This window comes from Camarhynchus parvulus, chromosome 2, assembly GCF_901933205.1.
Source record: "Camarhynchus parvulus chromosome 2, STF_HiC, whole genome shotgun sequence".
NCBI lineage: Eukaryota > Metazoa > Chordata > Aves > Passeriformes > Thraupidae > Camarhynchus > Camarhynchus parvulus.
The window spans coordinates 34,664,917-34,678,076 of NC_044572.1; the positions used below are offsets into that span (position 1 = coordinate 34,664,917).

Consider the following 13,160-nt stretch of genomic DNA (forward strand, 5'->3'; position numbering starts at 1 on the left):
GTGGGAGTTGAAACAATGCTTGTGTTTCTGCGAGGGCATTTTCCATCCTGTGTGTCTACACAAGACTCAGGCCATGTCTAGATCATTGGCATTCCTGCAAATGTGAAAATACAGCAAGAGAGCTCCTTCTAGCCTGGTCAGCCTGGCACTTTTTGAAGTATTTTATGCAAGGATTATTTCCTCCTTGCTGAATGTTGTGTTGACAACCGTGGGATAAAATATCTTAAAGTTATCCAGTACCCACAGATTTTAAAATTCACCTGACTCAGCTTTTGTGACTGCTGATCATAATGCTGCTCTTTTTCTTCTCCTGGCATGGCAACTTTCGAGTTAAAACACTGTTTCAGTGGCAGTTCTTAAAGGGGAAAATGTGGTGGAAAAAAAGTAACAGTTCAAACTATGACTATTCATGGAGTATGCATGAACACTTATGGTTCATGTAAAGACATTAAATAAATAATTAGCAGTCTGTTAGTTCATACTGCAGACTCTTGGAAGCTGGCAGGACAACCTGAGCATTTTTAACATGACTCTCTACTGACCATTAAGCCCTTTACTCTAAACTGGTGCAGAGGGTGTTATTTTAATCTTCAACACAAAGTTCTGGTTTGGGAGAATGTTTCCTCTTTAAGACAGCATTTCTTTCAAGACAAAGATAAGGTAAAATAAAAAATCCCTCCAAACAACAGAAAAAAACCCCCATCTGTGAAACAGTAAACCAAACACATCAGTACAAAGTGGAAGATAAAGATGTAAAAGAACATTTCTTTTCTTAGTAAGATGTGGCATGTCATTAGCAGGCATTAATCCAGTATTCAGGGTATAATTTAGGAAAATGTCTTCATAGGGGTTATATATTTTTTTGTGTCTTATTCTGTTCTAAATGACCATATTAGCAGCACTCCTGTGAACTTCAATGGCAAGAGCATCATGCCCAAAAGAACATCTACCACTTCTCCTTGTCTTCCTCAACTCAACTGCACAAGGCAAATAGGCTGAACAGAATGGTGGAAAGGTGCTTTGCAGATCAGCATAGGCTTCAGTGATGGTGTCAATAAGAGCAAGGGTGGAGTTTGGCCAGGAGAAATTTTGTTAATATTGTGGTGATCCCTCTGCTTCACTTCATAAACTAATCACCACCCGGGATAAGGACAATTTACTTGGTAGCAGTCCACAGATGTCAAAGTGGAAGATGGGGATTTTTGTTTTCTTTTGAAGCATAAGACACAGATGGGTGTCAAAGCTTGTTTTACAAGTGGATGTAGTGCTTGTTATATACTGTCTGTTTATGGAGCGTGCGTGCATGTGTGTGTATGAGTGAGATTCCCAGTGGGTTTGAATCCATTGTCTTTGGCAAAGCTGTGTGCTGTACACCATTGAGAATTGGCTCTCTTGCTGTTGATGTATTCATTTTATTCTTGCGTTCTCAAATGATTGTGTTAACTGGGCTACAGCTCATGAGGTCTCTTTTTTTTCAAGTTTATATTTCCTCAGTAATAATTTGGTCATAAATAGGCACATTTTGAATATCACCAGAGAGACTAATGTGGAAGTAATTTTAGGAGAAAATTTTTGAATATGATTTTTGAATACTGATTGTTTCATTTTAAAAAATAGTTCAAAAGAGAACATCAAATTCCTGGTTAAAAGAAAAAACCAACTTAGAGATACTTACCTTTTCATATTTTATTCCATTTCCACTTGCTTCTATTTAGAACATTTCATAACAGTTCCTTTCTGCTGTAAGCTAGAGAGTAAAAAAGACAAGTGTACTTTGGTATTTGCATTACCGGTCACTTAGACTTGCTGCTTTTTATCATGTATATTGGCTGGTTTGTATGCATTTTTCTTAAACCAAGATTTAAGATTTACATGTTATCTGAAATTTGATCTATAACTTGAAAGGCTACTGTAGCCACAATAAGAATGAAAATAACCCTGAACTGTTGAAAATTCAGCTCAGAGCACCCAAAGTGGTAATGACTGCAATAGTAGTTTTGTCGATATTTATAAATCAATGCAAACCAGAAACTGGATGTTTTAATTTAGTACAGTTTCAATGTAACTGATACCCTCAAGTTTAGAGCTTTAAGCTTTGTGAAGTGCAATGTTATTGCAGGGCATGCATCCAATTTTTAAAACATTATATAGATTGGAGACAGATGAGCTTTTCAGAATTATTTTAGGCCTATTTTGATTGAATGCCTGAGATGCATTTTCCAGTGGAAATTAATTGCATTGATGTGAAAACAAATGAACCCCAACCTCAAAATTAGCTGCAGGTTCCTGCTTGAACCAGTACTTAAAAGAGAGGGAGTGGGCACAGATAGTGACTGGGAATTACGATGACAATGTACACTTTGTTGGTAGGATAAAATAACCTCTCTTCAATGCCTGCTCTTTTTTGCTGTCTCTCTTAGCATTCATGCATGCGTAGAGAGCGAAATTTTCCCATGTATTTGTGGCTGGACATGAGTGGACAATGGCTTTTATTTGCTATCATTGCTTCCTTTTGCATGCTGCTGGAAACCTTTGTTGGTCTGTTTCAGCAGCTAAGTGTCAGCAAAACCTCCCACAGCCACTACCTGTAGTGCTTCTGTTGTTATGGGGTATTTCTGGAGCTCACATTTCTTGAGGATTGTGCTAGGTGAATTTATTAGTACATAGCAGCTACCATGATTTCTACCCTTCAGTGTAATTTGCCTTAGCTATGTAAAAACTGTGTCTGTGATTCCTGTTTCTTTGACTGATACTCACAATCAGTGGATATGTCCCAGTGAGAGGTAAGCAGAGAAGACATTGTGAATCCTTTAAATTACAAGAGCAAACAACACTGGTTTGGAGCTGATCTCTGTTGAAGTACAGCTGCAGCAGCTCTCCATGACTTTGTTCTATGTACCTTGAGATTCACCTCTTCCCTGTGCTTCTCATAATTTGTACTAATATAGCTGTCAGCTGGGATTTTTAGCATGTTTAAGAGATGAAGGGTGTGCAAAGGTTCCTCCCAAGAAATGGCATATATTCATTTTGATCTTCATGAAAGTTTGAAGGGAATCAGTGAAGTGGGTTGGGGGTGGGAAGAGGTCACTGAAGATGCATAGCTATTTGGCAGCATTAAAATATTTTCACACCTGGTGATGACTTGCTGAACAGATAATTGAGAGAACACCCTCATGGACGTGCTCCTCTGCCTCCTCCCCCACTGCCACACACTGAAACAACCAGCAGCTTTGAGACACGGAGCATATTTGGGGCTGTGACCATGGTGGGCTGTGCTAACTTTCCTCTAGGCTGTAGACAGAGGTTGGCACTGCAGGAACAATGTGCTGATGGCAGAAGTGCTTGGGAAGCAATGAGCATTTAAAAGCACGGAGTTCCTCTGTGGCATTCTTGTTAAAGGATAGGATTAAGACCTGGATTTTGGCCTGATACTGATGTCATATATCATCTGAGAGTTTTTCAGGCTTCTAATTTTCAATTTTGCTTATTTCCTATTTTCTTTAGGAAATCATGTAGAATTATCTTATACAATGCCTTTCCTAAAGATTTCTACTGTATGTGTTACTTTTATAGTATTTTTAGTGTTGAGTCTAGAATTTAAGTCTCAGTAAATAAACAATCTCACATGTATATACATCTACATATTGTCTTCATTAGTGACTGTGCTCTGCTAACCAGAGCAAACTCTGTTTTCCATAGTGGATACTGAAGATTTGTGACTTGTCAGCAGGAGACACACGGAATCTGCCAGTGACAGATGCTGGACTGGTTTTCTCTCATTTAGGCTGTTTTCTTTAGTCAATCTATTATCTAGCAAAACTGTGATCAAATCTTTGCTCTGTGCCCAGCCATAGCATTGGGGCTGCATGTGCTATGAGTTGTACTGGCACATGGTCTCGAGACTCAGCAGCACTTGGAGGCACTATCTTTGTACTAGTTCTAGACTGATGAGCATGAATGAGAAACTGATGACTACAGTTTTATTAGTTTATTAATATGGAGCTGAAGAAGAGTGAAGATTCAGATTAATCACCTTTTAATTAATATTATTTTACATTTAAATTGCTGGAAGTTTCCTTTGGGGTCTACTTTTTCTTTTTGTTGAGTACCCATAGCAGCTGTTTTTCTGTGGGGACCTAACTGAATTAGCCAAGACCAGAAACTGGCCTGCAATTTAAAGCCTTCACTTAACTAGCAATCTTAATTTGATTAATTAATGTAGGACCCTTTTCCCTTTTCTCTTTGTGCATGGCAACCTTTCTGCTCTAACTTTTACATCGTCGGATGTGGGGGCCCACAGGGGCAATGCTGAGGAAGAAAAAGTCAAGAGAGGTAAAGCCACCCAAAGTATTAGTACAGCAGTGCTGTCTGCCTGCAGGCACATGAAGACATCAGCAAGTACATCTTTCTTAGACACCCAGGCAGGCAAACATCTCTGGAACACGGGGGCATGAAACTGCTGCCGCAGCATCCATCATCCTGTGAAGGACAGTGAAAACATGTGCTGTCATCTTTGACATTTTAATTGAAAAGAAAGCTTACACAGATTTCGACCTTAAGCAGTATGTTTATACAAGTGTATACAGAGAAATAATCTGTCAGTTCAGTGCAGGCTCATTGCTATAGGAGTTGGTTTAGTAGCTGAACAATCCAACATTTGCTCACACACCTTGCCTTGTTCCATGCCTCAATAATTTTTAGTAGAAATACTTTGCCTAGAGGCATGCAGTTATTAAAAAAGAGGCTCAGCTTGCTTAAAGTCTGGAATTATTAGCTCATGGTAACAAGCCTGCACTGGAGAAACTGTTGGTTCTTTGTTTTCATAACTTTGCTGTAATTCACCATCTTATTTTCAGAGACAAACTTCTGCATTGTTTGGGAAGTTAAAAAAAAAAAGGAAAAAAGAAAAAGAAAAATAAATCACTTCAAATAGATTTTCAAAATATTTTTATTATAAAGTGGGTTTACAAAGCTCTTTTATCTTAGTATTTCTATTAAATTGCGCTGGTCCAAATAATAATGGTAAATAGAAAGACAATTTTGAGAAATTTGTTTTACCTCATTTCCAGTATAGAAATTGGTTGGTAGTGAGCAATCAGTGAGAGCTCCCTGTAGACCCTCTCAGCCCTTTAAAACTCTTTTAAAAAGTGCTTTTTCTACATCCTTTTGGCAGCCTACTATCCCTTTCAGACGCAAAGTTGTGAAGGTCAAATAAAATCCATTTGCACGGCTGTAACACGTGTGTGAAAGGAGTCACTTGAGCAAATGAGGGCTCCAGCGCCTTTAGATGGCCCAAACCTGGCAGAAGAGTTACTAGTGTTTAGTTGTCACTTTACCTGGATGCTGTGTGTAGGTTTCTTTCCAGCTGTTTAACCTGTTGATATTTTTCTCAGCGAGCCTCAGATTTTCAGATTTTTTTGATTTTGCTTGTCAGGCTGGAATCTTAAGCCCAGATTTTAAAAAGAATGGTTATGATAAAAAGTGTTTGTGTAAGCTTTATTACTGTTATTATTCCTGGTTTTAAGTCAGCTGCCATTTCATGTGTTTGTGTGTTATAGCTACCTACTTTTTCAATGAAAAATAAGACACCTTTATTTGTGAGGCTGAAAAATCATTTGTTTACCTGAAGAACTAAGCTTGGTTCTGTCTGAGCTGAGAGGCTGTGGTGCCAGCAGAATCAGTTTGACATCGTTGCTTGCTTTTATGATCAAATCATATTTATGCTGCAGTTTTTTGGGTTAATCCTACTTCTTTTTTTTTTTCTTATTTTAATGCAAGAATGTGTTTTTATATGGGGTAGTTCTTTACAATCCTTGAACCTGCCTTTTGCAGTGTTTCCCTGTTTTGCTTTAACTATGCCATTATCCTTCACATATCATTTGTGAGTTCCAGCTGTGTGCATAACACTGTACAGAACATAAACTTCTCCAAGGAGGTTATAGTCTAAGAAACCATTCTAGCTTTTCTTATTTTTCTTGTAATGGGTCATGCAATAAGACCCAGTGAAATATTTAGAGGGAAAGAAAGATTGAAACCAGCAGTTTCTAAGACCTGTAAGAGCCAAAAGGCAAATGTTAATGGGTTTTGTGAGGCTTCCAAGGACCTGCTGGTCCTTGTACTTGTGCTGAATTTGCAGAGGTTCCTTAAACATGTGTTCAGGAAATATAGGTGGCATTAGCAGAACTGGAGTTTCTAAAGGCAAGATTTATCATTGACTAAAACTTTAAATAGACTTTGGCTCACTAAATACATGATGGGGCTGCTGATTTGTGGGGCTTTTCTCCTACAAGCTCGGGTGAGAAGTACAGAGTTCTTAACACATTTTGAAGGCATTTTTCCACGGGATGATAGTATTTTACTGGAGATATATATATTCATTCTCTGACTTGTTCTTTTGGTTGTATCTTTGTTTGTTTTACTTATTCTTTCCCTTCATTTTGGTGTTCTGTCCTTGTGTATTACAACAAGTGATCAAGAATACATTTCTGATGGAGTTGCTTTGTTTCCAACGGACAGCTTCTCCCCAGGTGATATTGAGGGACATTTGTATTGAGAAATAACACCTCTTTAGTTGCTTTTGGCTTCTGTTTCATATCATTTCACACCTGCATGCTGCATCTTGCTCCTTTTGTAATGTTTGTTGCTGAATTCCTTCTTCCTCTGTGCTGATGTATAGCTTGTTACCTTAATTGTGCCAGCTCTTCTGAGACACTTACATGGGCTTTCCCTTCACTTCTGAATCAAGCTTCTTGTCTTTAAGACTTTTTGAAGCTTAGCCTTATATTATCTCAGTCCTCCAGTTTCTCATTACAGTGTCAAGCATCACTTTCACTTTGCCAGTGTTTTTACCATCAGCTGGTTTCTCTTTCCCAGGCAGAAATCTTGTCCAACACTGGGAAAATACCTAAAGGTAAAAAATATATGAAGATACATGCACACCTCATTAAAAATCTCTACAGAAAGCATAGCTTTGTCTGGATGCTTCCCAAATTCTCTAAGTTATTAGCCACAATTTTCACTCTCTAGAATGTTGCCCTTCTTGTGTCTCAGTCTTAGCTACTCCCTTTCTCTTGCAAACTTTCTCGGTCCTGTCATTTCTGAGCATACCAGTGAAATAAAAAAACATACAAAGAAACAAAAAGGCAACCAGAGTTGTGCCTCTAAATTGTCTCCAATTCTTTAGCATATTTATTTGCTTGTGAGTTCTATCTCCTTCTTCTACTTTTCATCTGGTTTGTGTCCCTAGAATATAAACATGCTCTGTATGAATTGTCTCTTATCTGTGTTTGTACAGTGCCAGGCTCAATGGGGTCCCAGTCCCAACTGGGACCTTTGGGCACCACCACAGTATAAATGTCTGCTACTGATAATAATAATCTGCCCACATCATGCAGATGTCTGAATTATCTGAGAAATACAAACAAGGATCTTTACTAGGTTGTCAGGGAGCCATGAATTCTAGGTGCCAGTTTTCTTTTCCCCTGAATATGCTTTGACTCCCTGAAAGATCCTGGTGACACAAACCTCCCACTTCTTGGAAAGCTTGGCTGTCTGGTGGCGATGTGATTAAAACATTGTTAAACATGGGATACAGCAGGTCAGGTGAGGTCCCTTGCAGCTATGCGAGGTATTCCAAGTACTGGTCGGGTGCTTTGCTGTTGCTTTCCCTTGTGTTTATTTTTTCTTTCCTCCTCTGAATGACAACTGGATAAATTGAAACTAGACACAACTGCCCTACTTTGAGAGTGGGAAAAAATGGATCACAAATAAGGAATGCACTAGTTAGACTGATAGGTTTAAATAATAGCAGTGTGGATCAAAAAACAGCAGACAAGCAGTAAATGAGGCAGCCCCTCCAGTCAGAACACATTTCTCAGATTAAAACATCCTCTCCATGTCTTTGCCTCTGACTGAATTATTCAAATATTGAAGGTCCAGGACAGCACTTGGGCCAGGTACTCTGGCTGCAGTAGCTGCTGTAAAAGCAGCTTGCAGCTGGTCTGTGGAAACACATGCTCCAGGAAACTTAATTTCTGCAATGAAAAGTTTAATTGTGACAGTACCTGGCTGTCAATGAACTTTCAGAGGGTAGACTGCAGCCAGCTGTGCTTATTCTCAGTATGGTAGGCTACTTGGGGGCTTCAGCCTGAAAGTCACCCAAACCACATTCACATAATGACATTCTTTGAAAAGATCCAGGCTGCTGGCATGCAGTGATTGCTCCTCATTACATTGGTCATAATGATATCATTGATGCCTTATTCACCTTTGTCACCCTATTGCTTCTACTCACTCTCCCTCATTTTTTCCTTGATCTCCAAGCTTTTTGGGGCAGAACGTCACCCACCTCACTATTTTAAATCAAGGCTTCTAGGCACGGTTGTAATAAATATGTAGATAGATGTATGTTTATACATATATATGTAAATGATGAAAGTCTGATCAAGTGTGTTGTGTAACGGCAGTGTGGTACAGAAATCCCTCAGCCAGGGCTGAGCTAACATGGCAAATTCCCACAGCACAGCCTGTGGGCTGCTCTGGTGTGAGCTGGCTGGGTCTGAAGGCTATGGAAAGTCAAGAGATGAGTTCCTTTACTCCAGTGCAAGTCAGTATACTTTTGGCTAAACTTTTTCCACACCTGAGCTAGCTGAAGTGGGTTGTGATGTAGGTATTCTTGATGACCTTGCATGAATGTTACATGCAGGGGAGTAAGGACCAGGAGAGAGGTTGTGGTAAGACCCACTGACCTGGAGTGCTTTGCCATAGCAGAAGACCTTTAAATAGTATCAGTCCTTTTGCACATAGCCCCAAATGTTCTAGGTCAGTAGGAACCTACTCTCATGAGACCTCAGCAACAAATCATCATCTGCCCAAATTGTCCTTGAAGACTTCAAGTTAAGGGAAGCCCAGTCTTTTAGTCGACAAGTGTAGTGTTTAGTCATCAGGCATCAATTGCGTCATGTCAGACAGAGTATTTGGTATTAATCAAGGAGGCAGACACTGAAGTATATATCCTAGATATTTCATTGCATTACAGGAGTTATCTTTAATCATTGGGCAGAGTCATATGATGGAACATGATCGAGTCACCATGGCTTAGCAGGGTACCACCCATCTGTTTAAATGTTAATAAGAGTGACTCATGGTGTTAGCACGACCATGCAGAGGAAGAAGATCCACATGGTCAGTTACAGCAGCTTGGCTAACATGTGGTATTTTGCTAAGCCACCGTAATGCTGACTATCCAGGCCACGTACACCCAAAATGTACAAATGCTGGCTGAGACCCCATCATGTTCAACAGCAGGCTTCTGCTGGAACACAGTAAAAATTCCAAAAATTTTGGAAAAATTTCACAGGTAGCCAGATTTTCAGTGACGTTGGGCATCTGCCAGTTCTCTATCTTATATGTCCTTTATCTGTGGGCTGTTTGCCCAACAGCCCTATTTATTTAGCAACACAGGTTCCAAGGAATGAAAATCTCCCAGTCAGCAATATTGATTGACAGTCTGCAGGCAGTACATCATCAGCATTTACAAAGAGAGGAGCAGATTCAATATGTCCACCAAAAAATAACAATTATAAACTCTGACCGACTTTCTTTGCTGATAGATAGAAAGCAACAACAAAAGAGATTTTGTTGTCCTTGGAAGAGATGCCTTAGACAAATTGAGTATCTGAGTCTATACGGTTCTGTGCCATACATGTTCTCTGAGCTCTGTGAGAGTGAGTGTGCAGGAGCACATGATAAATCCATGACCTGTGTTCAGTGTAGGAGCAATGGAGGTATCCATGAGTACTGGCCAATGTCAGTTTCCCTGATATGGGAGGGGGGAATCCAGAGTGCATTATGTAGCGTTTTTATCGATGGTAGGAGCACTGCAGGCTGTTCGACAAAGAGGCTCAGCCTTGAAGTGCAAGTCTTCTCTGACTGCTCTGCACCTTTTTTAAAAAGCAGACTTGGGAACAGCCTAGCAGGAGTGAAGTCAGAAAAAATATCTGAAGAATTGAAGATTTTTTTCCCCTCTTGCTAAGTGTAAAGTATGTGCTTCCCCCTAAAATGAAGCAGTGTTAAAGGTAAAACTGGGGACAGCAAGGAAGCTTCTTTGCCATTTTAATAAATACCAATAATTCCCTTTTGCCCATGCCCCATATTCCCAAACTCATTAAAGCAATTTTGGAAATTTTTTTGGCTCTGGAACATATAAGCAAAACCCAAACCATGCAGTCTCTTGAGAATCACTTGCGCAAATTGTATAGGTCAGGCCAAAATAAGTTTCTGTCAAACAGCCTAACACCTAAGCTTATTAGGAAACTGGTGAACTGTACAAAGGGTCTGTATGTAGGGCACTCTCGGAATGAATAAAGGGGCGGGGGGTGGCTCTTTTCACGGTGCTTGTTTTACTTTGAACCCCACTGAAAACTCGAGGTATTTTTATTGAATGCATGGCTCTGACTAGTGTAGTTCCCACAGATTCTTTTCCATTGATCTAAGTTCTCACACATCTGAGCTGATGGACTCAGAGGGCTGCAGATCTCAGTCTCATTCCAGGTCAGGCAGGAGAATGCACCATTGCTTCCTCATTTCCTGCCCACTCCTCCCACCCACTGCCTGGGAGGAAAGCCCATGGGCATCCCCAGCTGGGGTTGCAGCACACTCTGTTCTGCCCCTCAAATGCCCCAACGTGGCACATGGACTTTAAAGCATGAGGTAGAGAAGACCTGTTTGACTTTGTCATCTGCTCTGCAGGGCAATAGTTCTGGTGAGGATGGGCCAGTGGGAAGTGGATCCTGCTTGTAGGGGTCACCACAGCCTCTAAAAACCAAAATGAGATCTCCTCCTCACATTCAACCTGGTATCTCCTCACTTTTTTCTTTTCAAAAGAACACTGAAATTGCTTTTCGCACTATTTTGACCCTGTCCTATTGATTTGTCAAGTCTTCATGTGTGAATGAGTGCTGGTACACAGAGCAGCTGAGTTTAAGTGGACAGCAGAAAGGGTCAGGGTCTGTGTACTTTGAGTATATTTTCTGAGCTCATTTTTCCTGCACTGCATCCATTCCACTTATGCCACCTCCACGGCACCCCAGGCTCAGCCCATGCGCTGAGCTAACTGTAGATCTGCATATCCCAGAAATTCAATCATGCTCCCTCACAGAACTTACTGCTCTCTCTCCCAGGATTACACCACATATTTGGAAAATGTTGTCTTGAGTTTTTTTAAGGTGATATGAAGATGTTAGTACATCATATTCCTCCATCAGCAGATAACAAGGGAGGAATAGGAAGAACTCCTTATATCTGAGATACATTTGTTGTTATTTTTGGGCTTCTTTCTTCCCCTTCTGAATAAGTACTGTATGTGTCTGGGAGGATTTTTAAAACATCCTTCAAAACACAGGCTTTTTCTCTCCACAGAGAACCAAGACAAAAGGATGGGTTCAGTTGTGTGCAGCTGCTAAAAGAGGGCAGCTGAGGGCAGAAGGGTGGGAGGAGCAGAGAGCCTTAGTATGAGGGAATTGTCAAGGCAAGGATTTTGAGGTGACATTTGTTGGGATAGAAATGTTTCTAGGGAAACAGGGTTGAAGACATGAGGGTTGAAGGACTGCAAGTCCAAGGATGGGAAATACTGGGGAGTTTTTAAGAAAAGGGGATTAGGTGGTTTGAAGTCTTGGCAAAAGAGAAGGAGACTAGTATGTCAGAAGAAGGTAGTTTTGCCAGCAGACAGGGACCTACAGTTTGGGAGCCTGGATGTGGTGCCCTCCAAACTGGATGTCTGTGTATCCCACGGCTCACAGCCTTTGGGCTTTTTGCAGGATGTTTGATAGCTGGAAATGACAGCTAAAGTTAGAGGAGGGTTGTATGTATTCATTGTTGCCAGTACCCCTTGCAATTGGAGGGGCAAAACCCCATCATTTGGTGTGACACAGCTCCGGCCAAGCAGGATAGTCTTACCTCTTGCTCCTCTAGGGTTATGACTCTGCTTCCCTTGACCAGCTCAGCCCAATTTTGAGGCTTTTATGGCTAGCTGAGGGTTGATCACTGAAGCAAAGGATGCTTCTGCCAAGGCTTTAAATCAGCTGTGATGTTTAGAGGCTCTAAACATCTTAGGCTTTTGCTATGATAGCCCTGCAGAGGCTCCTCAAACTCCCACATTATGCACCCTCTTCTCCAGTCCGTCTTGTACCTTTAGGGGCAAGTCTCCTTCCTAATAAACAGTCTAAACCATGTGCTGTACAAAATAGTATCCTGTTCTCTGAGAATTTAACACACCTACTTGTACTCTCAGTGTTTGTTGAGGCACTGAGTGTGAAAACTTTATTTTCAAGGTGTTTGAAAGCTTGAAAAGGTAGCAAATTACATTCACCCGAAACTTCAAGCAACTCACGCTTTCTTCCAAACTAAAAATACCCCAAACCAACAAAAAACTGCTAGATAATTCCCAAGGTCACATTCTTAAAGGCTTTTTTCAAAGTGTAGTCCCAGCATTGTTTAATCCATTAATTTTATGATTCTTCTTTGTGAGTGGGCTTGCTTTCTTACATGCAGTTTTCCCTGTGCTGTACTTAAAAAAATCCTTCTGAATCTTTTGAACCCGTTTTGCCAAAATAATTCACTCTGCTTTTCTGTAGTTGATATGTTTTACTTTCATAAACTGCTTAATCTGAATGTAATTTCCCTAAATTTATTTCTACTTTTTTTTCCTCTTTCCTATTTTTTGTGTCGTGGTGGTGTGCTAAGTGGTAAAATTAGTAATTTTTTGTTTTGGAACAAAGGCTTGGTTCATTTTCACAGGAGAGATTATCAAGAGTGATTTGAAATACTCATTTTTGATCAGCTTATTTACAGGTGATACAATTTCAAAATTAATTTAAGATTAGTTAATTTTCTGTCATAGTCTGCGAAACTATCATCCAGATATTTTTGTTCCTGAGGGCTAAACTTACAGCACTGCATTAATGCCAGCAGATTTTTCTGGTTTGTCTGTAGAAAATCCTTTTCATACTATCTTTTTCTAGCCACTATGCTGTGCAGAGGTGCTGAGACTGAGACCAGCTGATAGGTTTACATTCATGTTATATCAGATGAACTATGCTGGAGCTTTAACTGATAAGGAGAATAAGGAAGGTGATTCATCCTCTTCTTGAAAACTTTATGTT

At 40.2% G+C, this 13,160-nt stretch overlaps 1 protein-coding gene across 7 annotated transcripts in view; it reads left to right on the forward strand.

Annotated features, from left to right (window-relative positions):
- Window positions 1–13,160, forward strand: part of CREB5 (cAMP responsive element binding protein 5) — a 256,976-nt gene that overhangs the window by 169,239 nt on the left and 74,577 nt on the right. The gene's annotated exons all lie outside the window — the stretch shown is intronic.